General features: G+C 34.3%; 1 protein-coding gene across 2 annotated transcripts in view; it reads right to left on the reverse strand.

The window, feature by feature from the left end:
* The window catches only part of Vha100-2 (V-type ATPase subunit a family protein Vha100-2), an 87,308-nt gene that overhangs the window by 38,815 nt on the left and 22,318 nt on the right, over positions 1-26,175 (reverse strand). The window lies entirely within an intron of this gene.

Here is a 26,175-nt window from a genome sequence, read left to right on the forward strand (position 1 = left end):
TTAAATGCCGATATCAAAGATCAAACTGCAAAAAGCTGTAAAAATATAGTGACAGATAGATAATCTCGTTTAAATTCCTTAACTCGAATCACGATGCGTAAGTTTTATTGGTACATTCTCATGATTTACTTCATTTCATAATCGTCGAACAAACAATACACCTTATCATCAGAGATATCAGATTTAACGTATCATACATAAATTAAATCAAGTATGTCATATTTACAACAATTTGATGTTCAGGCAGTTTCAGTGAATATTTAAAAATTCCGCTGTAAGACAATAAAATTGAATAATTGTTTGGTTGTTAAAAATGATGAGATTGGCGTAATTTTAATAATGCATGTCTAATAGGAAGATTATAATGCAATTTATACCATGGACATATGATACGAGGAGTTGTACTCAGTTTTCTTATATTGTCAACCGATTTTTGCCCATTGTGTTTTATTTTTTAATGTTATTTTTTTATGTATATTTTACAGTTTTGTGGTTATCTGTATCGATTAATTCCTTCCACACGTTAGAATAGAATAGAAATATTTTTTATTGTCACTGAAAATTGTACAATTTTACGGACAAAGCTTACAAAATTACATAAATCGTCAATATCACAAAATAAAAGATAATAAAATACACAATCCATTCCAAAATTTACATAAATTTCAAATTGCATAATAAAATCTTACGAATTACTAAGTTTAAAATGAAAAAGACAGAAAAGATTTGATTTCATGTTCAAAGCGTCTATGTAGGTACCTATCTATTGAATAGATACATAGACGCTTTGAACGTGAAATCAAATCTTTTCTGTCTTTTTCATTTTATTCGGATCTACTCTGTATGAGTACGAGAAACAAATTCGTTAAGGATTTCTGCTTAGATCAATAGACATGTCGTGGAATGCAAATTTTAGATTCCCCATGTCTCTATTAACATCTTTATCATCGTCTGGCAATGCCTTGCAATTTTTAGAAGGCTGCAGATTAAAGCAGAAATCTGAATTTGTTTCGAAACTATCTTACCGATTTTTCTATTAGATGTCGCTATTGCGTCCATAACGAAGCCATGTTATTGTTGCTTCCTTATAAGACAGAGAAGATTATTTTTCACGTTAAGAACGGCTATGAATAACTATTCTGATGAGACTTATTAAGTCGAAATACGTATCAATAGATAATAGATACATAGACGCTTTGAACGTGAAATCAAATCTTTTCTGTCTTTTTCATTTTATTCGGATCTACTCTGTATAAGTACGAGAAACAAATTCGTTAAGGATTTCTGCTTAGATGAATAGACATATCGTGGAATGCAAATTTTAGATTCCCCATGTCTCTATTAACATCTTTATCATCGTCTGGCAATGCCTTGCAATTTTTAGAAGGCTGCAGATTAAAGCAGAAATCTGAATTTGTTTCGAAACTATCTTACCGATTTTTCTATCAGATGTCGCTATTGCGTCCATAACGAAGCCATGTTATTGTTGCTTCCTTATAAGACAGAGAAGATTATTTTTCACGTTAAGAACGGCTATGAATAACTATTCTGATGAGACTTATTAAGTCGAAATACGTATCAATAGATAATAGATACATAGACGCTTTGAACGTGAAATCAAATCTTTTCTGTCTTTTTCATTTTATTCGGATCTACTCTGTATAAGTACGAGAAACAAATTCGTTAAGGATTTCTGCTTAGATGAATAGACATATCGTGGAATGCAAATTTTAGATTCCCCATGTCTCTATTAACATCTTTATCATCGTCTGGCAATGCCTTGCAATTTTTAGAAGGCTGCAGATTAAAGCAGAAATCTGAATTTGTTTCGAAACTATCTTACCGATTTTTCTATCAGATGTCGCTATTGCGTCCATAACGAAGCCATGTTATTGTTGCTTCCTTATAAGACAGAGAAGATTATTTTTCACGTTAAGAACGGCTATGAATAACTATTCTGATGAGACTTATTAAGTCGAAATACGTATCAATAGATAATAGATACATAGACGCTTTGAACGTGAAATCAAATTTTTTCTGTCTTTTTCATTTTATTCGGATCTACTCTGTATAATTACGAGAAACAAATTCGTTAAGGATTTCTGCTTAGATGAATAGACATATCGTGGAATGCAAATTTTAGATTCCCCATGTCTCTATTAACATCTTTATCATCGTCTGGCCATGCCTTGCAATTTTTAGAAGGCTCCAGATTAAAGCAGAAATCTGAATTTGTTTCGAAACTATCTTACCGATTTTACTAAGTTTAAGTTGCTGCATGTGTTACCCAAATATAGATTTATAAAAATACTTTAACTACTAGCTAAAGTAATATGTTAATAAAGTGTACTATTCATCAAATATAGATTGAGACTAACTCTTTTTGATATGAGGCTTCATCTCCGATGCACAGTGGACAAAAGCCATCATTATTATTTCGTTATCGCTAAAAGCGTGGTGCTTGTATAGTATGCGACAAAAATATTATTTTTCTTTTATCCTATTTCTTTGCCTTCGTCTTCTCTATTTGTAACTGTTACTGTAAGGTACTCAAATTCTGTTAACTTCTCAAATCTTAACTCTGTCTTTCATTGAAAACAATTGGACTAATCCAATCAAAGCAGGCTAGCGTGAGGCGATTTTTTCCCGCTTTCTCTATTAACGTATCTTCGAACCGAAATTGCTGCTCGCACCTTGAGTCTTCGCTTTGAGCTACGCCTAGTTCGGTAACTCGGTGCTCGAGGATGTGGGCCTTTTTTTGCCCGGGTTTTAGGGTTAAACTAGGGTAAACAAAACTATAATCTATTCTCAAAAGGGTTTACACACAATAATGAAAGGCAACAAACTATTTGTAGGTAAAATGTTTATTGATAAGTAGTAATATTATCTGGAATATACAATAAACTTGTTTCTTTACTACTTCTTATTACGAGTATATTAATAGCACCATATAATCATTTCCCAACAACACTTTTTAAATTAGAATGATTGACTACTTTTCTCTCTTAAATTAAGTTGCATGCATTTTTCTTTAATAATAATTAGGCTGTATCGTTTTGTAAATAATTAGGTTAGATATAAATTTATTTTGTAAATAGTTGGGGTGCATTTTTTTGGAAATTTTTAGAGTCCTCTTTCATTTTACTTTTATTTTTCTCCAAATGTTTATTACTTACGAATACATATTTTTTTCTACAAGAGTTTTCTTGCATTTCATTATTTTGTCTAAGTGCTTCAGGATTTTTCAAATTGCGATCACTAGATGTACACTATCATAGACACACTATAATGACGTATAATAAATAGACTTGGTAAATGCTGTAAAAGTGTCCTAAATATAATACCTCCGTTTATGTTATTGTTATGATACGAAGTTGCACGAAATTCACGATTTTTTACGAAGTGACGTTGTGTTTGCATATTTTAACTGACACGCAAATTTTATTTTAAATTTTTGAGGGTCATTTACTATATTTTAGTAAAATGCCATTTAAGTGTTTTGTTTGTGGTCGCGGAAGTTCAAAAAGCCTAACATCACTTTTAGGTAAGTCATTTTTGAAATGTATATTCTTTTATAAACACTAGGTTAAGTTTTGATAGTCAGTAAAGGCGTTTTTACAATAAACGAGCATGGCAGTGCTTTATAGTTTATTTTTATGAACGAGAGAGTAATTAGCATAATTTTAACTGGTAGCTCCGACCACTCCATGGGCGTGCTCAAGATTAATTGAAAAATTACTTTGAATAATTGTAAAAAAAAAATGAATTATTTCAGTGTTATAAAGTGTTATGTGTATGTAAACAAAAGTGACCTCTTTTATCACACACTATATTAGAACTGACTGGCCTACATTAAAAAGGGTTTTAAAAAATTCACATTTTTTTTAATTTTTAAAAATTACAAAAGAGAAAAAGAGTTTTTAAAACCGTCTAAGGTATGTTAAATAGATGAATAAAAATATTAATATAAAACTTACAGCTACTTGTTACAAATCCAAATCAGATTCAGAAGATGAACTTTCAGAACCAAGATTTATAATAACTGGCTCGATCATTTTATCAGTAATATTGTCCAGCTTCCACATTTTTTCCTCTTCTTTAATAGTGTGATTTACTGCCTTTTCCCAGTTTTCAGGTTTTACATTATTTTCGGCCTCCAAAAACAACTGTTTAACATCATGAATTTTAAAAGTGGTATTTTTTCTTGAAACTTCACTCTTTATCTGTGCCCATACCAGTTCAATCGGGTTTAATTCACAATGATATGGTGGGGATCTAAGTACTGTCATTTTACGATTTTTGGCAATTTCATCAATTTCGTATTTTTTAAATTTTGAAGGGCACACAACGAATAAAGTTCCTTTCTTATAGATCCGGGATGGTACGTAATATTTTTTGAACTCAGCCAATTCTGCAAGTCTTTTTTTAACCACTTGGTTGTGGGCAGTCCTTCTATAAGTCTGGAGTGATAACTTGCATTATCCATTACTATTACACAGTTCTTAGGAAGAAGATCTATCATTTGTTCGAACCATTCTTGAAAGACATCAGCGTTCATGTCTTCATGGTAGTCACCGGTACGAGTTGATTCAAAAGTTAATAAACCACCTTCAACAAAACCGTCTGAACTGCCAATGTGTACTATTATCAGCCTGCGTCCCTTTCCTGATGGTGGGTTTAAACCAGTAGATAAGTTATTTACAAAAGCGTGCCTTTGACTTGTAACAGTTTCATCCTGCCAAAATTTATTTGGTGTATGACCCTCGTTGATCCATGTTTCATCAAGATAAAATATTTTTCTTTTTTGGTTTCTCATTTCCTTTATGGTTCTTAGAAAATGTCTTCTCCATATGACAATATCGCTTCTTTCTAATAAAATAGACTTTCTGGGATTCTTTTTCCAGCGGAAGCCTATTTCTTTTAAAAGTTTCCATAACGTACTTCGACTCATTTCTGGGTAATCCTTATCATCTCGAACTGAGATAAGAACTTTATCCAATGTTGGAAATTCTTGTCTAAAGAAGAATTCATGCACTTTCCGTCGAAGTCCTTCTTTAAAATGATATTCTATTTGAAATTTTGGTTTCCCTGGAGCATTACGTGGCATTTGAAAACTACCACATTTCTCTTCTTTAATAACTCTGTAAATCGTAGATTTCCCAACACCAAGTGTACTGCTAACTAACTCAACGGTCTCATCAACACTTTCACATAAACGTTTGTCTGTAAATGATTTAAAACAATTAAATATTAATGTTTTTTCATTAACTGTTAAAGGACCAATTTTTCGGCGTTTACACGGCACTTCCAAATTTTCCATAACACTAGTATACACAATAAACTGCACCTTGCAGCTGAAGTACCTACTTTTAGTGAACTGTTAAGAATTTTGAATACGCCACTTGGACCTTCCTATATACAAAACGGAAAAACCCACTATCACATTTTCTGTGGAATAAGTTTAGAAGGTAATTATCTAGTCAATTACTGTCGTAGATTCCTGGAATTAAAGAATTAAATGTTTGATTGTTGAAACCCTTACTTCGTGGAATGCACTCATTTCAGATAAAATAAAACGTTTTATTTTATCTAAAGAATTAAACTTTATTTTGCAAATAGGTAGGTACTTATTAAACTTTTATTGGTTATATATAACCAATAAAATAAACATCTTACATTTCTTGCAAATTCATTAGTACCTGTTAACCTTCATCACTCCGACACTGGCAACTTTATTTAGGGATTATTAAGCCTCACAACTATTGTATTCTATTCTGCTCCAACCTTTATACCTGGTGGTCATACTCAATTTAAAATTGTTTTCTTATATACTTCTGTAAACTTGTTGACAAATATCTGTTTTTCATTGAGTCACCCGTATCAACAGTTTAGGGATTTGCATACATAATTTATTGTTTTATTACTCTCTCATACATAAAAATACACTATAGTAAATATAATACCTTCAAGTAGGTCTTTAGGACACCCGATTTTATATCAAGTATAGAAGGCCGCGGGGCCTATTTATTATACGTCATTGATAATAGAGCTATATGTACAGGCAGATCGCATGCTCGGGGTAGACCGCATACTATAGTGGCACCTCTCAATATTATATAACTTTAATGTTTTAAATAACATCAACCCAACAGAAATTGTAATTTACTTTGTAATTTTATATTGTAATTATTATAACTATTGTATTTTGTCCACCGGCTAATAACCCTCAGGTGACTGATGCGGTTAATAATAATATTAAAAAAGTTTTCAGTGTTTCATTCTTAGATAAAATAAACTTCCATCAAGTAACGATCGAATCCATCACTTATATTTTAGTCTTTGCGATATACGTTTAGATTTATCGCTTCAACTATCGACCCAAGATACTTTCCATTCGGTTGCATTATTCACCGACAGAGGCCATGAAATCGTACGCTATAGAGTAATCAAGGTAAAAACATTAATTATTAAACTTATTGATTGACAGAATTTTAAGTTCAAAGCCACTGATGGTCTGTAATTTAAATTTTACCTTGTGGTTAATAAAGTTCGTTCAATAAATAATAAGAATGTAAAAATTGTACAAGAAAAGTCTGATATTTTTGTTGTTATCATGGGCTAAGGATTGGACAAAGTCTATAACTCAACGGAAACAAGTTTGTTCAACTTTCTTCTGTATGAAATAATTCGTTTCTATTTTTTGTTGTTCTTAGTCTTCTTCTTCTTCAAGTGCCATCTCTGCGGCGGAGGTCGGCAATCATCATAGCTATGCGGACTTTTGAGACGGCTGCTCTGAAAAGTTCATTTGATGTACATCCGTACCACTCTCTCAGGTTGCGCAGCCATGACATTCTACGCCTCTCTATACTTCTCTTTTCTTGGATCTTTCCCTGCATAATCAGTTCGAGCAAGGTGTATTTCTCTCCACGTGTAATATGTCCGAGATATTCTAATTTTCTTATTTTTATTGTATTTAAAATTTCTATTTCTTTATTCATCTTTCCCAAAACCTCTGTGACAGTGTTCTGTCCACGATATTTTCAGGATTCTTCTATACACATACAGCTCGAATGATTTCAGTTTTTTCATTGATGTCGCATTCAAGGTCCAAGATTCCATTCCATAAAACAAAGTCGAAAAAACATAGCACCTCGCCAATCTAACTCTTAGTTCCAATTTTAAATCCCTTGTGCATAGCACTCTTAACATTTTGTTGACATTTGCTCTAGCCTTTTCTATTCTGATTTTGATGTCCTGAATGTAATCATTTGTGGAGTTAATCATTGTTCCCAGATATGCATTTATCCATTTGTTCGACGTTGGTTCCATTTATTAGAAGATTCTCGTTATTTCTTAGAGTTTTTGATATTCTAATAAATTTTATCTTCTTGATGTTCATTGTTAGACCGTACTCTTTTCCATACTCCGCTATTCTGGTCACCAGTCTCTGAAGATCTTCAATATTTTCGGCTAAGATCACAGTGTCGTCCGCATATCTAATGTTGTTAATGGGAACTCCATTTACTTTCATTGCAGCTGTTTCCCCCCTTAAGAGAATTTTTCAGGATCTCTTTGGATTAGGCATTAAAAAGAATTTGGCGACAATACGCATCTCTGTCTCACTCCACGTCTAATTTTAATTTCTTCTGACAGCTGTTCGTTAACACGTACTTTTGCTCGATGTTTATAGTATAAATTTGATATGATCTTGAGGTCGTTGTAGTCAATCTTCTTCGATTTTGTATCTTTGTATCAGTATATTAAGTGAAAAAAGAGCTTCACGCATTCCTAGGCCTTTGGGAAAACAAAATTATGTATCATTAACGTCTACGTCCAGTTTGTGATATATTCGATTATGGATGACTTTTAGTAGTAACTTTAGAACATGAGACATCAAGCTAATGGTGTGGCAATCGCTGCATTCTTTTGCGTTTTTCTTTTTGGGGAGACAAATAAAAATCGACGTTAACCACTCTTTGGGTAATATGCCTGAACTATAAATTTGGTTCAAGAGTGTCACTAAAACATCAATGTGCTTCTCATCTAGAATTTTTAGGATTTCTATAGAAATCATGTCAGGTCCAGGGATTTTCCCACTCTTTACTGTTTTTAATGCGTGTAATATTTCTTCTTTTTTAACATATGGATCTATTTCTTCTGACGTAAGTTCTATGTGCTCCAGATTTCCCCTTTCATCATCAAACAGTTCGTCGATATATTCTGCTTCTGCTCATCTTTGTACTTTCTCGTCCGTCTGTGTTATATAAGTACCATGTCTATACAGAAGTGCACCAGTGGGATTTTGTTTTCTTAGTCCTGCCAGTTCTTTAACTTTCTTGTGTAGGTTTACACAGATCATATTTATTTTGAAGGTCTTCGATCTCTTTGCCTTTCCCTTCAAAGTATTTTTCTTTTGCCTACTTTATCATCTTCCTGATCTTGTGGTTTATCTCTCTGTATGTTGTCTTTGTTTTTAAATTGTCTCCGCTGTTCCATCATATTGAGTTCTCGTCATTCATCCATTCTTTTTTCTCCTTGCGGAAGTATTTTTTTACAGGGTTCCAGTAGACAATGTTTTAGTCGATCTCAGTACTTAGTAGTTTAATAGTGTTCTTAGTAGATTAATAAAATACTCGCCATTTAATGTTTCCCTCTTTTCAAAGTACAGCTGGTTTCAAATGTGGTAGCGAGCAATTTCACAAAATATTTTATCGCATAAACAATAGAAATACCTACGCAGAGTAAATAAGTGCACTATTATTTATACATATTTATACATACACCTCATGAGGTAATTGATTAGGATGCATGAGAAGTCGGACCACACCTATATTTGAACCATCATTAGTTCTGCGATGGGGAACATGAAAGAGTGAATTCTGACGAAGCGAACGGGAAGGAATTTAAAAAAAATAGCTGAAGCAATTCAAAAGATTGGACTATTCCAATCCAAAATATTCCAATTATAAGTCAAAGTTAATCTTCTGGTAAAAAGAGAATCCAGATTCATGAAAGTCCTCATACTAGAATAAGAATATGGTTTACGCAATTTAAAAGAACAGTACATCAGAAATTATAAACTCTATCTAACTTTTTGATACATGCTTGAGTAAAGAGAAATCAGATCACAGTTGAATTTTCAAGTTAGGAGTGGACAAGAGAAAAGTTTTAGTAGAGTTTTTAGAGATGCAATATTGTAGATATTGCGTGAATGCAAGAATAGGACGAGAGCGAGTTTTCATGCACACGGTAGGAAAGCATAGCCTACACAACATCAGTAGCGATAATGGATTACGATTGATAAAAGCAGCAGCACTAAATATGACAGTACAAACATACACAAGGTAACCTGGACCTCTCCTGATGGGAGAAAAACGAGTCAAATTGATCACATCTTAATAGATTCAAGGCATGAAACAGACGTAATAAACTGCAGAAGTTATAGAGGCGCAAACATAGACTCAGATCATTGCCTAGTGATCTCAACATTGAGGGCTAGAATTTCAAACACCAGTAAAAAAAATAGAATGGATAGAAAAAAATGGAATGTGCAAAAGCTGAGGGATGCGACAATTCCAGAACAGTACTCGGAAATCATCATCAACAGGCAAAGGAATCAAAATGTAAATGAAGAAGGCCAGACAGATATAGACTCCAACTGGACCAGAATAAAGGAAGACATTGAAGCAGCAGCGAAAGATGAAATAGGAACAGAAATTTGTGTCCGTAAAAATTATTGGTTTGACAATGAATGCAAAAATGCAACAAAAGAAAAAAATTAAACCTACAGGAAGATGCTTACTTGATGAACTAGAACAACTGTAGGGAATTACCAGAAAAAGGGAAGAGAAGAAAAGGGGATACACAAAAGAAAAAAACGAAATCACTTAAATATATAGAAAACCTCAACAGAAAGAAAGAATTCAGAGCATTCTATAAGAAAGTTAACATCAACGGAAAAGAATTCAACGCAACTACAAGACAATGCAGAAGTCAGAATGGCGACCTATTAACAACAAGGAAAGATGTATTGACTAGATGGATGGAATACTTAAACCAGGCACTTAATATAGAGGAAGAAGAACAAAACCTGGAAGATGAAAGCGATGAGGTAAGGGGAACAGACGAGAGGGAAGAGGAACCACCAGCAATTCTTGAAGTTAAAGATACAGTTAAACAACTAGCCAGAAACAAATCGCCCGAAATAGATAATCTGCCAGCTGAACTATGTAAAGAAGGTTTCCATGATACCATAGTGGCATAAACAGCAGCTTATAAAAGAAATATGGACACAGAAATCCCTCCCCAATGAATGGAATATTGAAATACTTTAAATAACTGAAAATAAATTGAATGCTTTAAACACACAGGAATTACGCTGGAAAAACACTGGAATATGGCATTGATACTCATCACATATTTATAGAGTATAAAGCAGCCTACGACTCTGTGAATAGAAAAGAAATGTTCAAAGTAATGAAAGAGCTAGAAGTACCAAATCAGTTGGTAAATTTAACAAAACTAACTCTTGAAAAAGTTGAATGTAGAGTATAAATTTAGGGGGAACTATCTGAACCTTTTAAAACAAAGAGCGCGGCTCCCTGGCCGCGCCAGGGAGACCCTTTCTCCTGTATACTGTTCAATCTGTCTCTGTAAAAAGTAATACGTATGCCACGAATCACAACCACTGGTTCAATATATCAGTGCAAATCATGGCCTACGCTGAAGATATCAATATTGTAGGGAGAACGGATAACGCTGTACGAGAGACGTATTTAGCATTAAAAGAAACAGCTACAAAAATGGGTTCAATAATAAACACTAACAAAACGAAGTTTATGAAAATAAGCACTCAACAAATCCTACGACTACTTGTTATAGAAAACAACGTCATCAAAGCAGTGAACGAATTTGTATACCTGGAAGCGCTCCTTAACACTGAACATAATACTACCGCAGAGATTTGCACGGCCAACAGATGTTATTTTGGGCTCAATCTCCTCCTTAAATTAACAATTAAATATCCCTTAAATATCAAGAAATACAAAAATAAAACTCTACAAAACAATAATACGCTCAGTCCTAACATATGGTTTAGAGACCTGGACACTAACAAAAAATAATGTAAACCTGTTAGGATGTTTCGAAAGAAAAGTACTAAGGAGAATCTATGGAACAGTGAATGACAATGGAGTGTGGAGAAGACGATACAACTTCGAACTTTATAGAATATACCAGGAACCTGATATTGTAAAACATATTAAGATAGAACGTCTGAGATAGATAGGGCATGTAATGCGAATGGAACAAAATGACCCAGCTAGAAAAACGCTCCTCGATAGACACATTGGTCAGAGAAGAAAAGGAAGACCCAGAACAAGCTTCCTTGATACCATCGATGAAGACATAAGAAATATGGGAATACGTGCTTGACGGAGGAAGGCGATGGATAGGGACGAGTAAAGAGAAATTCTTGAGGAGGCTAGGACCCACGCAGGATTGTAAAGTCAGAATGATATCTACGAAAATCTCTGGTATGCGTCTTAACGAAACCAAGCTATTTCATGGCTTTATTGGATATAAGATCTGCAGATTGAAGGATAAATTTCTCTGGAAATACACCTAGATCAGTGAAATTATTGACCATCTCAATAATTATGTATTATCTTCACCAATTACAAAATTTTAGTTTCTGAAATTTTTTCTAGAGCAGTGTATATTATACTTATAATAAATTTTTTCGTATTTTTACGTTTGTGTGGATTTGCTTGGTCTGTTATCAAAGCGACTAATTAATTTCACCTAATTATTTTTAACAAACTGTTTACCCACAAACCGTAATAAGGTTATAATGATGATCGATTTCTGCGTAGTTACAGATTATTAAAAATTAATTATTATTTTTTAGTTAAAAGGAAGGTTAAGCTTGATAAAGTAGACAAACCGAATAAACGGTGAATTTATTGGTCTTTATAATTGAAAAATAACAAAAAAAAATCGATTGAATAAACGGTGAAGAAATTTTTTTAGTATTTTGTCTTCCCATAAGTTTTAGATGACTCCCCTAATTTTTTAATCAAATCTTCTACTTGACAACATGTATAACGGCACATATAATGTGGAGGTTAATTGATATTCAACTGTCAAAAATACCTGTATGAGCAAGAACATAATCGGAATATTTATAAGCAACATATGTTATGACGATAACAATGGCATACTCATAGATAAGTTAGAAGATTTACAAGAACTTCTGAATTATGTGAAAGAATAGGAAAGTGATTTGGCCTAAGAATCAATACATTTCATATTATTGATTCTTAGGACAAAGGCGTAGTTAGACGATTTAATAAGACAATATTTTGCATAAGAAGATTACGATGTACCAATGTGCGAGAGCACAAAGCAATGGGAAACTACTGCATTAAATCTCCCAAGAAAAGCTCCATGACAAATATAAATCACACTGCGGCCTCAAGTCTGTGCCGTCACTTCAATGGGTCAGTAAAGGCATTATTTACTATACAAAACTCCACGAACTTTAACGTCACAACGTGTCTGTGCTCCATTGAACAGTTTAGTGAACTAAACACCATAGACTACGGATACCTATTGTCATCATCATCTATAGTCCATCAAATAAAAAATAAACTGAGTCATACGCGGGATCACGTACGTTTATCGTATCGTTTAGCCCTCGCTTAACGATATATTGCTTTTGTTAAATATTGTTTAACTCAATAAAAATGGAAGAAGCTAGTACTAACAGAAAAATATAAATGTGAAAAGTTGAGGTTAAAACAATAGTGTCTCTTTTCTCTGTCTGCTTGGTTTAATGATTTATCGGGGTTCGCCTCCATCAAGCTTTTCCTTAAAATGTTCTGTTGATCTTTTTAGTTTTTCTTAGTGTTCTGTCAATGTATTACGCTCCTCATCTCTTCACATCTGTTGTCTTCACACAATTGAAATTGAATTGAATTCAATGATTGAATTCAAAATATCCGAGATTTCATGATTGACACGTGTTTTCGGCTACTTTTGACCACTTACGACGCATAATTTTGGATGACTAATTTCCTTTTTGTGTTTGCTAGACTATAGCCTCTAACATTCACTGCTGAACATAACTCTCTCGCATGATTTTCCATTTAGTCCGATTTTTGCGCCATCTGAATCCAATTTGCAGTCACCCTTTTTATGTCATCAGTTCATCTAGTCGGGGGTCGATTTCAGTTTCTATTAGCTTGTATTCGGTGTCTCCATTCCAAAATTCTTTTCGTCCATCGATCATCAACTTAACTGCTCAATCTATTGTTTTACAGGAGCATTCTAGAACAGTTGTAAACAATTTAGGAGATATGTTGTCTCTTTGCCGAACGTCTCCTTCGCAGTATCTCGTTGAATCGTTAAATCGTTACACTAGTTGTAGAATGCTTATGGATGTATTTGATGAGAGATTTGTGTTGGTGGTATTATATTCAATGGTTTTTCCATTAACAACTTTTCTCCTTTTTCTTCTTTAAGTGCCATCTCCGCGACTACGGTTGGCAATCATCATGGCTATTCTGACATTCGAGGCAGCTGCTCTGAACAACTACCTTGAGCTGCAACCAAACCACTCTCTCAGGTTCTTCAACCAGGAAACGCGTCTTCTTCCTACGCTTCTCCTACCCTCTACTTTTCCTTGAATTATGAGTCTCAAGATGTCGTATCTTTCGCCTCTCATCACATGTCCGAGATATTGCAATTTCCTTTCTTTTATTGTATTTTCCATTTCCCTCCCTCTGCCTATTCTCCTTAACACTTCTGTATTCGTGACTCTATCTGCCCATGGAATGCTTAACAATCTTCTAAATGTCCACATTTCAAACGCGTTAAGTCGATTTAACAACTTTTAATGGTTTGCAAATGATCTTTTGTTTCGTATCCAGCTCTAAATCCTTCTTGCTCACAAGGTTGATAGACATCTAGTTTTGATGTGAACCTATTAGTTATTATGTTTATAAACAACTCATAAATGTGAGATAACAAGCTCATAGGTCTTATAGTTCTTTACCTCCGTTATATCTCCCTTTTTCTGCATGACTACTATAACAGTTTTATTCCATTGAGAAGGCGTAACTTCTTCAGAAAGGCATGTGCTATATAATCTTCACACACTAAAGGTCCTAATAGAAAAAGTTAACGAATACAATTTACCAATCTTAATGCACCATTTATAGACTACGAGAAAGCTTTTGACAGCATAGAATTATGGGCTATTGAGGAAGCACTGGTCAACAGCAGAATAGATTCTAGATATAGGATATTAATACATAATATATATCAACACGCTGAAATGGTAGTCACGATGGATAACGGAATGAAAACGAGGCCAATAAAAATCAACCGAGGAGTAAGACAGGGAGACACCATATCTCCAAAACTATTTACTGCCGCACTTGAAGACATCTTTAAATCACTAAATTGGGAAACGAAGGGACTATCGATAAACGGAAACTATTTAAACCATCTAAGATATGCAGATGACGTAGTACTAATAGCCGACAGCTGGAAAGAACTGAAGACGATGATCGATGAGCTTCATACGGAATCCATAAAAAAAAGACTGAAAATGAATCTGAGTAAAACTAAGCTAATGTCGAATAAAGATGATCAACCGACGATAACCATCCAAGGAACAAAAGTGGAACATGTAGAAGAATACATATATCTGGGTCAGAATATCAAGGTAAACAAAAAAAACCAAACTACCGAAATAAGCAGACGAGTAAGAATGGGATGGGCCGCAATTTGGAAAACTCTCATACATACTGAAAGACAAAAAGATACCCCAAAACCTTCGAACCAAAGTGTTCGACTCTTGTATCCTTCCCGTTCTCACTTACGGAGCTCAAACCTGGACATTCACAAAAAAGAACATGGACAAGATTCGAAAAACTCAGCGAGCCATGGAACGACAGATGCTTGGTATCTCACTAATAGATCGGCAAACGAACGAAGCAATCCGGAACAAAACAAAAATAAAGGACGCCGCGAAACAAGCAGCTAAATTAAAATGGAAATGGGCTGGACACAACGAATGTCTCGAAGATGGTAGATGGAACAAAGAAGTCGGAAACTGGCGACCGTACGATGCGAAGAGACCAAGAGGAAGACCTCAAATGCGCTGGAGCGACGATATCAAAAGAGTCGCAGGACCAATGTGGAAACGCCTAGCACACAACAGGGATGAATGGCGAGAAATGGGAGAGGCCTTTATTCGACAATTCGGATAGAAAAAGGGCTATAAAAAAATATATAATTGGGCTAACGCTTTTAATACTGTCTTTACTCCTGCTTTAACTGCTTCGATAACAATTTGATCATCACCAGCTGCTTTATTGTTTTTCATTTGATTTAATGACTTTGACACTTCTTCAATTGTTATTTCTGGAATGTCTTCTGATCCCAGATTTTCGACTTTTCTCAACTTGATGCCATCTTTCTTATCTTTTTCTCTATATAGTTCCATGTAAAATTTTGCTCATTTAAATATGGTAGCTTAACAATATTCTTCTTACCTAGAGCTTGAGTTTTCTTCAGCACTCTTAAACTTCTATTTTCCTCGACAAACTTTATAATCGGTTTGGTGATATATTGCCTTAAGTCCTTTCTCACTATTTTGTTGTTATCTTTATTAAGTTGCCGGATTACGCGTGCGTTCGCATCGTTTTTGTTCTTAAGTTCTCTTCGTGTCTCCAAGTGTTTTTGTCTCTTGACTGATTTCCTCCAACTTATCCTTCCTGAGATTTTTATTGCAAGTTTTACGTTCTTGATAGTTTTTATTATCGTTTCTGGTTTTGACATCCATATCGTCTATAATGTCTCCAGGTATCTTAGAATGTCCTCTTAGTAGGACATAGTTTTTTCCATAGGATTCCATCTTGTTTGGTATATTTTTCATATAGTCTATATTTTTTATCTCCAGATACCTTGGAATTTCCTCTTAGTAGGAAATGATATTTTTTTATAGGATTCTATCTTGTTGGGTGTTTTTTTTTTATCACTATGTATCTTTGTGTTTTTGGAGATTATTACCTATGACCTTCCTCGTACTATTATATGGTCACTTCTTACTGAACAACTATTAAAGACTGTGACCATGGTTTTGTTGATGGTAAGGACAAAATCGATTTCATTTTTGGTCTCTCCTGGTCACACTGAACTGGCTCTTCGTCTTCCTTCCTGTATGTAGGCTTTAAAGCCTGTCTTTAATATTAGCCTCCTAAATTGTTTAAATTATCGTACCATCTTTTTCTCGGTCTGCCAATACTTCTTCGTCTATTTGGTGACTTATCTCGTACTATTCGTACGATAGTACAATCCTATCCTCTGCGATTCTACTAATGTGTTCGTTCCACTCCTGTTTCCGTTTTGTCACCCATTCATTTATGTCTTCTATATTGCATGCACTTCTTAAGTTTTCGCTTCTCTCCCTATCCAACAGACTTTTCCCTGATATCCGTCAAAGTATTTTTATCTCTGTTGTTTCTAGTAGTCGTGTCATTTTAGATGGTCTTGTCTCCGTCGTATATGTTATTATAGGTCTAACTGCTGTTTTATAGATTTTTATTTTTGTGCCTTGTCTTAGGTATTTGTTCTTCCATATTGTGTCATCAAGAGATCGTTCGTTGATTATTCCGACTGGTCCTGGTGACTTTCTATTTTTGAGTGAATTTATGGCTATCTCTACTTCCTTAAGACTGATTTCTATTTCTTGTCTTAATTCAGGTACCTTATTGTGTTGATTATTATTTTCCTTTCCTTTAAAGAGTTCCGTCAGGTATCTTTCCCATTCTTTTGCTGGTATGTTATTGTATTCCTTCAATTCTGCCATTTCTTTCCGTTCGTTTCTTACGATTCTTCTTACCAACTGCTTTATTTCATTTCGTATTCTTTTATAGATGTCTCGAGATTATGGAGTATTTGATGTTTTGTACTTTGTGTAGGCCTCTCCTTTCTCTTACATTTCTCTTTTATTTCTTTTCTGAACCATGGTGTATTGTTTTTGTTTCTTTTCTTCAGTATGGCTTTGCGTTTTCCTAGAGCTTCTGTTGCTGCTTCTTCAATATTGTTTTTAATTTTCTCTCAGCTCGCGTTTATATCTTTGATGTCGTCTATTTGTTTCAGCTGTATTTTCTGTGCTAGCCTCCTTTGGTACATTTCCTTTGTAGAGTCGTTCCACAATGATTCTACATTGAATTTTTCCTCGGTAATTTCCTGTAGAAAATGTTTTGGTGTTAATTTCATTCTTAACGATATCATAACGGCAATGGTCACTTTGTTAGCTGCTGCTCTGAAAAGTTGTAGTGAACTACAGTTAAACCATTCTCTAAGGTTCTTCAGCCAGGAGATGCGTCTTCTTCCTATGCTTCTTCTTCCTTGGATCCTTCCTTGCATAATAATTCTCAGCAGCTCATATTTTTCTCCTCTGGTTATGTGACCCAAATATTCTAGTTTTCTTCTTTTTATGCTGTTCATAATTTCTAACTCCTTATTTAGACGTCGTAGGACCTCAGCATTGGTAATCCTTTGAACCCACTGAATTTTTAATATTCTTCTGTAACACCACATTTCGAACGCTTCTATTTTCCTTATGTGTTGTTTCTTCAATGTCCAAGCTTCTATTCCGTATAGTAAGATAGAAAATATGTAACATCTTAGAGCCCTCAATCTGAGATGCAACTGAAGGTCTCTGTTGGTAAGTATTGTCTTCATTTTCACAAATGCTTGCCTTGCAGTTTCAATTCGGACTTTGATTTCTCTGGTTTGGTCATTTTTGTCATCAACCCAGGTTCCCAGATATTTATATGTCTCTACTTTTTCTATTTGGGTTTGCTCTATCATTAATCTTTCATTTCCATGTTGCGTTTTTGAGACAATCATGAATTTAGTTTTTCTTTTATTTATTTTTAGTCCGTATCTAATGCAATAATCGTTAATTCTATTTACCAATTCTTGTAGCGATTCCAGGGTGTCTGCCATTATAACGGTGTCATCAGCGAATCTTATGTTATTTACTATTCTTCAGTTTACAGAGATTCCATCACCCAGATCCGCTATCGCTTCCTGGAATATGGCTTCACTGTACACGTTAAACAGTAATGGTGACAGAACACAGCCCTGTCTTACTCCTCTCTTTATATCTATATTTTCGGACTTTTGTTCTTCTATCTTTATATTGGCCTTTTGATTCCAATACAGATTGATAATGATTCGTAAGTCTCGTCTGTCTATATCTTTGTTTCTCAGTATTTCTATTAGTTTTTCATGTCGGACCCTGTCGAATGCCTTCTCGAAGTCGATGAAACAGGAATAAATATCTAGGTTCATATCTAAGCATCTTTGAGAGAGGACATTAAAAGCAAACAATGCCTCTCTCGTTCCCAGTCCCTTGCGGAACCCAAACTGAGTATCATCCATATCATCTTCGGATATCTAGAATCTGCTAATCTGATAATCTAAAATCATAGATTTGTGCCCCCTGGAGTTTTCAAGTGTATATTTATACTGGAGCTTATGGTCGAAAAATGTATTATTGATTCTCAGTTCGTTCAAAGCACAGAGATTAGCTATAGCAGAGTAAATCTTTATTTTACTCCTGGAACTATTTCATTTCCGATTCGTGCATTAAAGTCACCCATAAGAATTAGGGGTTCTTCATGAGGTATTTCATCCAGGATGGTTTGCAATTATTCGTAAAATGCCTCTCGTTCCTCCTTAGGTTTGCAGTTCTCGGAGCTATAGATATATATAAGGGCTCAGGTCCATTTTGTTTGGTGACTTTTTTTGAAAAAGCTAATGATTGTAAAGAGACCATTTGACATTAAGAAACCCCAAAACATATCATCATTTTCATTTCTTTGTCCGAATTCGTAGGACCCACTGCAATTTCGGTTTCTTCAGCTTACATCACAATTTATTGCATTTTCTAGCCATTTGTTTCCCATATAGAAAAATTGACACCCTGATTTCAGAGTAAAACATTATTCTCCCTCACTTCTGACTTCACAGAGACCCATAACGCCCCATTTTATGGTTAATCAAGTATACTTAAGGCTTAATAAGTCGTACAAAAACACCAACTTCCATATTAATTAAAATTTTTTTTTGAATACGACCATATCCAGTCCGTCTACATTAGGTGTAACTATTTAACTATTCTAAAATAAAGGTCAAGTAAGTTGGTAGATTTGGGTCACAAACAAATTAAATAAACAGTAATTACCCAAAATGGTTATGTATTTAATTGAATGTAATATCTGAACATTTTTTATTACGTTTATAATGAAACTTTTATAATGTTATCTAACTTAAATAAATCATATCTTTATGGTTGATGTTGCATTAAAATCTTGTAAATTTTTGATAAGCCACAGATACATATTTTTGTTAATATTTTTTATAATTAAAAAAAAAATGGAATAAAAAATAGCTCTGATTATTTGTACTTGATTTGCAGAACCGTTTTTATACAGAATATCACAAGTTATTTAATATTGTACAAACTAGAGAAAAATATACCTTTAGAATGCCTTAAATACGAAGGAAATGTACTTCAGCAACATTTACATCAATTGATTATTGCGATATGGCAAGAAAAATAATTGCCGGAGAAATGCAAGGAGTGTGTCATAGTCACAATACACAAGAAAGGGAGTAAAATCAATCAGGTAGTTCAATCAACAGATACACAATCTGTTTGTAGATTTCAGGCAAACATACGACAGCATTATTCGCGTCAAACTCTAGAGCGCGATGGCAGAAATATCTATTCCAAAAAAACTAATTATATTGATTAAGATCTGTGTTCAGAACCACCCCAAGATTTATGTTCGAGTAGGCTCAGCAATATCAAAAATGCTCTAGATAAAAAGCGGACAAATCAGTGGGAGAAGCGAAAACTACGATTTAAATGTTCACGGCCGACGATCCAGGATAGTTGATAGCTTTCGCAGATGATACTGACATAGTCGCTAAAACCAAAAAATCAGCTAAAGAACAATTCCTAAAATTAGGACGAGAGATCAGTAAAATAGGATTGAGCATTAATGATGTCAAGACAAAATACATGTATGTCACAAGACAAATCAATACGAGACGACAACGAATATGGCTCAATGTGGCAATGGGAGACCTAAATTTTAAAATAGCCAGAAAACTCATGAGGTACTTCAGCACATGAGTAAACACAAAGAATTACTAAGCATTATCAAACAGAGGAAAAAATGCTTGGGTCATATGCTGAGAGGTGAAATATAAGAATTACAACTAATTATACTGAAAGGTAAAGTACCGGACAAAAGGTTCGTGCAAAACGCCAGAACTAGAGGCTGAAAGAAGTGAGGAGATGTTTAGACCGCTCATCCGCGGTTAAAAAGAAGAACGGAGCAATAACAACAGACGGTAAAGTCAGATATTGTAATAGAAGCCAAGGCACAGAGGTTAAGATAGGCAGGTCACATGCAAAAAGAATCAGATGACGATGGCCGAAACTATCATGGCAGTCTACCTCAGAAGGAAAAAGACTATAAGAACTACCACGCACCAAATGGAGAGGTAACATTACTAAATTACCATGGGTCTATAGATGGACAAATACCTTATGATGGATCGGAAGAAATGGAGGCAGATAGTACAGTTAGACCAGACCCACGATGGATTATAGGCCTACACAGTAAGTAAGTAAATAAAACAATTTGACCACTTGTAAATTAATTAAGTAATTGTACGTACATTTAAGTTAATACAACAGAAATCGACATGTCGACAGTAGTACATACCACAGAAATTGTTGATAAAAAAGATGGAATTATATTTAACGAGGACTAAGAAAATGTTGACGGTTTTACATAATTTACAGCGTGTTAAATGCGAATAATTCCTATAAAAAACAATATTTTAATACAAGTATATGCATATAAATTAGATTTGCATATAGACTCGAGTGAATTGTTTATTGCTACTAATAATGATTAATTTTTATGGTTATATTTCCAATATAAATACCAGGTAATAATTATAAAAACATAAATAATAATTATAATATATTAAAGATCGAGTAACCTCAATGGCAATAAACGATTATAGTGTAAAATAAATGACTTTACAACAATTACAAGATGATAAAAATAAACGAATATTTGCAGAGGAATTTGCAAAATACAACCTTCAAAGATTAAAGTTCAATAGAAAAAAGCAAAAAAATTGAACAGCATTTTATTACAACAATCCTACAACCAAGGACTCGCCAAAAATTTTCCTACTACTTTTTCATTTTCATATTTTTTCACTGTTGGCCTTTTTTCTCCAGTTTTTTCTATACAGTCGATTTCTATCTTGAACATTTCTTCTTTCCATTGTCTCTTCTAGTTTATCTGTAAACAATCTTGGAAGTCTACCTGTTTTTCTCTTTCTTCTCGGACTTCTCTAATTATGGTTGTCCAAATACCTAGGCCCCATTTTCCTAGGAAGCTGAATTTTTAACAGATGAAAATGGAAAAGAGTTTGTAATTGCAGTAGCCAACCTCCATTGGGGAGAGGGCATTTTAAGAAGAAGAATGTTCTAGGCCTGCTCTTCTGACAGGCTTCTGAATTTGTTGTGAATCTATAATATTTCCTCAGAAATTCCATCTTTGTTTTTCTTATTTATTGGTCAGTTTTCGAAACTACAAGTGTAATACAGCTCTTTTTATGGTATATATTTTAATTTTTGGTTTTCTGATAATACTTTCGTTCCAAAACACACAGTTTAGTTCAGTATTCTTCAAAAACCTCGTTTTGTCTTAAGATGATATTTATCTTCTCCAGTTATTTCTGTTCTCGATATTCTATAATGTGCCTTCCTGCATCTCCAGTTGTCGTATATCGTTATTTCTGTTGTTAAGTACTCAGTTTTGTTTAGGTATTTCTTGTATACACTTTTAGTTTTTTTTTATCATAAAACTGAGGTTGCCTTTATTTTGTACTATATCTACATGACTACTTATTGTTCAGTGAAACACTTTAGACATGACATATCTTTCCTATCTAATTCTAATCTAATCTAATTCTAATTCTAATTATAATCTAATTAGGCGAGATGAAGATGCAACGATCAGAAAAATTTTCGACCGAAGAGGATTAGTGGGAAGACGAGCCAGAGGAAGATCAAAACTTAGGCATCAAGATAACATAGAGGATGATCTAAAATCCATCGGAGTAAAAACCATAGAGAAGAGTTGCCAGAGACAGGGGCGAATGGAAGATTGTTCTGAAGAAGGCTTTGGCTCATAATGAGCTGTAATGCCACTGATGATAATGATGATCATTTCTATCGGGTCATGACAACGAATGTAGACAGCGTTCATTTGGACAACAGCAGCGATTTGCTGAAAACTGTAATTGATTGTCACGTCATAATTGAATGTTGCTCGATAGGGATTACACGCGACGTGTTGATACATTGTTACAAAAAGTATTGCAAAATTTAAAAAAAGTTTACATCTTCTAGACAAAGCTTGCTATCGCTTTGTTGTATTAAAAGCCAGTATATGGCGTAAGAGAATAATTCGTTGATCTATCATATTTGAATTGCTAATGAACACAGTTTTATGACGTCATGACCCCTCATCACATACTGAGGCTGAATACAAAATCAAACACTAAAGGCCAATGAATCACTCCTGTTTTCAACTTAAGTGTTTAGCGTTCAAAGGTGCCATCTACTTTGATGGGCATGAACGAAAACCATGATTTTGTATTCAGCCCACTGTCTGATGACGCCATGGAAAGCCGAAATGACATTTGAATCGATAACACAGTTTTGTAATAGATATTTCATTTATAAATATTGAAAAAGTCTTCGACTGGGACGATAGACACAAACTAATTATTACAAATTATAGAAAAAAGAGGATACCCAAAGCACCTGTTTAAAGGAATCAAAAGCACGTACATAAATAGTGGTTCTACTACGAAAAAAATGATTAGTGGGAAAGCGGAACAGTATCATAGAAAAAAATGTGTTAAATAATTAATAAACGCAACATTTTTTGTTATTGTTTTAGCAATATTATAAACAAACGAAAAAACAGTACAGAAAAAAGGCAAAGTAAATTAGATACTTCGGTAGAAACTGAATGACTCAGCCTTTTGTATAATTAACCAATTAATTGATGCATCTAATTGGAGTATTTTTCACTCGTCTCGTGGTTACAATACCAGTATGTTAATAACCAAGAGGAATTTTTTGCATATTCATGCTTAGTATAATTATTTACCCAATAAATTCGTACCTAATAACATTCCAAATAAATAATTTTATATACTTCGTTATAAAAATAATTGTATATTTTAATATAAATAGTATAGTAAAATTTTGTTGTTAATGTTTTGACACAGCTGATAAAAGGAAAAACAAGGGAGACAGACCTGAAATGCTTCGAAAAAAAGTTTATTTAAAGTACTATTTACTGTTTACGTGACACTGAATATTGTAGAAAGGATGTAGAGTTAGACAAGGGTATAGAGTTCTTGTGTATTAAGAACAATGTCTAGTATTAAAAACCGGTCACATGTTATTCTGTAAGGAAAACAAACAACAAAGGAGTAGGAATTAAAATTTAGGAACAAAAGACTAGATAAACAAGTAACAGAGCTCAAACGTATCTCAAATGGCCAAACAAGATATACTTAACCACAACACCTTCTTCTTCTGCTATTGCCGACTTCATCTGAAAGTTGGCTATAACCATTGCAAATTGGTCTTTATCTTCTGCTTTTCTTAAAGGTGTCTATGTGCCAGGATATTTGTCGTCTACTAGGACCCCCTTTTCGCTCGAGTTTACTCTTCATAATCAGCTGCAACAACTCGTACTTATCATTTCTAAGTATGTACCCCAAATATGCTGTCTTTCTCCATTTAATCTGGTCAAAAGTTCTTCGTCTCTTCCCATTCTGTGCATTATCATTTCGTTCGTAATATGATCGGTCGATGGTATTTTCAAAATCCTAAAAAGCCACATCTTAAAAGCTTCCACCTTCGGAACAGTCCAACATTCGGCACCATAAAGAAGAATAGCGTGGATATAATATTTTACCATCAGCTATAGGATTTGCAGATTGAATCTTTGGTTACTAAAAAATTTCCTCAGCTTCAAAAAGACTGCTCTTGATTGCTCTATTCTTGATCGAATTGCTGATTTCGGATTTAGATCTTCAGTAATACAGACTCCTAGGTACTTCAATTTGCCCAGTTGTTCAATATCATCATATTTTATCTGGATCCTTGTTATGACTTTATCAATGATAACGATGGATTTTGTTTTCTTTATGTTTATTTTTAAACCAAACCAGACACCAGAACACCAGACTAGTGAAAAATATTATTGAAAAGAACAGAGGAGTGAGGGTTTTTAAAAGAAGAAGGACATCGCAAAAGAAAATTATAAGCCTAAAAGGTAAAAATTGAAATATTATAGAATACAGAGAAAGGGAAACATAGCAAGCCAGCTGTGCAGAACATAGAAAACGTATAATTAATGTAAACTCTGAAGAAATACCTGACATCCAAATAGAAGAAATCGATTATGCAATCGAACAAATAAAAAACAATAAAGCTGCAGAGGATGATGATGTTGTACCTGAGATATTAAAGGAACGTACCAAGGAGAGGAAAAAGGGTATTGGTAAATATATTTAACAGATGCCTAACAGGAGAATACACCCCAGATGAATGGTTATTAGTTAATAGTCATACTGGTATACACACAATGTAATCTAGAAGATCTGGATAATTACCGAGATACTCCTGTTCAAAACATACAAATTTTTATGAGAATAATGGTTGCACAGACCATGGATGCATCTGGTTGCACAAACCAGGTGTTATCTCTATGTACTTACATAGAAGCCGGTTTTCAAAGAAAATCTATCAGCAGCTTTCGACACCGTCTGGCGAAAAGGAATGATTTATAAACTCTTATGCACTATTCTTTGTAAATTCACCGCTAGATTAATAGAAAATATGCTCACCGACAGAGTATTTCAAGTAACTATAGGATCCGAAGTAAGCACCTATAGAACACTCAAAAATAGTCTGCCACAAGGCTCGGTAATCGCACCACTGCTTTTTAGCTTTTACATCGCAGACATGCCGACAACAACATCAACAAAGTTTGGCTGTGCTGATGACTCGACTTTATTAATCCAAACAAAGTCACTAGAAGAAGCTGAAGAGATTCTTACGGAAGACCTAGAGGTTATGGGAAATTACTTCGGAAGTGGAGACTTCGCCCCAATGCCTCCAAGACCGAAGTAACCTGCTTTCATCTAAATAACAATCTGGCGTCAAGAACCCTTAACGTTCACTTTGATAAAAACGTTAAGCTTTAAAGAACATTTAAGTTTATAGTTGCCGAGAAGCTAAAAACCAGAAATAACATCATCCAGAAGCTCTGCGGCACAACATGGGGACATCGGCATCCACACTCAGGTCTTCAGGCTTCTTGTTTATTCCGTAGCTAAATACTGCGCTCCAATATGGATCAACAGTGCTCACGTTAAAAAAATAGATGTCTAGCTAAATAACACCATGAGAATGATCGCTAGAGTAATCAAATCTACACCAACACATTGGCTACCAGTACTGAGCGACATTCCACCACCACATCTTCGCCGACTCAACCTGCTTACCAAAGAATATAACAAGATCCTTAGCAACACGGGGCTGCTGATTCATAACTATGTTGAATATGCAACCAAAAGTCGACTGCGCTCCAGAAATCTCCAATACAAACTGCAGAATCAGCTGCAACCACAGGGTTTAACATGATCACCAAATGGATCCATGAATGGTCGCCACCTCAACCAAATACAAACATACCTAGCATCACAGAGACACCTCCTGGATTTGATTTGTGGCTTGAAGTGAAGAAAGCTGGAGGGAAATATGACTAGATGAAGACCATGAAGAGAAAGAACAAGGTACCGGCTAGTCCAGAATAGAGAAAACTAAAGAGCACTGAGAGAGGCCTATATCGAAGAGATAGAGACACCTGAAGAATAAGAGGAAGAAGATGGAACTCTTTAAGAGGTTCTGTAGTGATCTTTTAATAAGAAGGTAGTCTAAAGTGATTATGTGAAGATAGTAAG

The sequence above is a fragment of the Diabrotica undecimpunctata genome, chromosome 2, assembly GCF_040954645.1.
Source record: "Diabrotica undecimpunctata isolate CICGRU chromosome 2, icDiaUnde3, whole genome shotgun sequence".
Taxonomy (NCBI): Eukaryota; Metazoa; Arthropoda; class Insecta; order Coleoptera; family Chrysomelidae; genus Diabrotica; species Diabrotica undecimpunctata.